This window comes from Tupaia chinensis, unplaced genomic scaffold (genome assembly GCF_000334495.1).
Source record: "Tupaia chinensis unplaced genomic scaffold, TupChi_1.0 Scaffold143584_1, whole genome shotgun sequence".
Lineage (NCBI taxonomy): Eukaryota > Metazoa > Chordata > Mammalia > Scandentia > Tupaiidae > Tupaia > Tupaia belangeri.
Window position 1 is genome coordinate 4,353,310 of NW_006203430.1, and position 1,168 is coordinate 4,354,477.

At 45.9% G+C, this 1,168-nt stretch overlaps 1 pseudogene; it reads right to left on the reverse strand.

Moving 5' to 3' along the window:
• Positions 1-319: 319 nt before the first annotated feature.
• LOC102493227 (26S proteasome regulatory subunit 10B pseudogene) overlaps positions 320-1,168 on the reverse strand; it is a 1,692-nt pseudogene continuing 843 nt past the window's right edge.

A 1,168-nucleotide genomic window follows, 5' to 3' on the forward strand; every position in this document is an offset into this window, starting at 1 on the left:
CCAGAAAGACAGAGAGAGACAGAGAGACAGAAAGCGAGAAATCACCCCCCCCGGGGGGTGGGGTGGTCACGCCACAATCCCTTCTCCTCCTTTCTCCTCTTGGGATCTTGGGCACGCACGCACATGCGCCCCGCGTGAGTTTAAGCTGCCAGGTCTGGGACTTGAACCGCGGTCGACTATGTGGGAGTCCAGCGACATAGCCACTATGCTAACTGCTGGTCCCACAGATGCATATTTTTATTCAAGTACTTTCAATGAGATTATTGCCAATACATACATTATTTTCCTTAACTACATTTTTACATTGAGTCAATGTCTGTCATGCAGCCATCAAAAATCTTACACTAAATTGCACAGGTTTGTAGTCCAATTTAGATTCTAACTTCTTAGAATCAGCCACTTTTCTGACTGCTTTCACGAAGTCTTCCTGTACTACAAAATCATGATCAGCACGAATTGCAAACATACCTGCTTCAGTACACACGTTGCTCAGGTCTGCTCCATTAAAGCCATCTGAAAGCTTCACAATTGCTTCATCATCTAGTTCACCATGCTTTGTAATGGGACCTGCATGGATTTTCAATATATCTAATCTTGCCTGTTCGTTTGGTAAATCGATATGTATTTTTCTGTCTCATCTTCCTGGATGCAGCAAAGCAGGATCTGGTGTATCTGGTCTGTTTGTAGCCAGAATCATTTTGACTCTATGCAGAGTATCGAATCCTTCCGTCTGATTTAGTAACTCCATTAAAGTTCTCTGACTCTGTCGGCTGAAGTACCCTCAGAAAAACCGACGACCACCAATAGCATCTATTTCATCCATACAAATAATGCAAGGCTGCTGGTCCCTGGCGTAATTAAACATTTCTCTGATCAAACGAGCACTTTCGCCAATGTACTTGTCTACAATAGAACTAGATAGGACCTTTAAGAAATTACAGTCCGGGGAACCAGCAGTTAGCATAATGGCTATGTCACTGGACTCCCACGTGGTCGACCGTGGTTCACGTCCCAGACCCGGTGGCTTAAAACTCACGCCCAGCACGTGTGTGCGTGTGTGCCCAAGATCCCGAGAGGAAAATGGAGGAGAAGAGATTGCAGCGTGACCATCCCCCCTGGGGGGTGATTTCTCGCTTTCTGTCTCTATGTCTCTCTCTGTCTGTCTGGC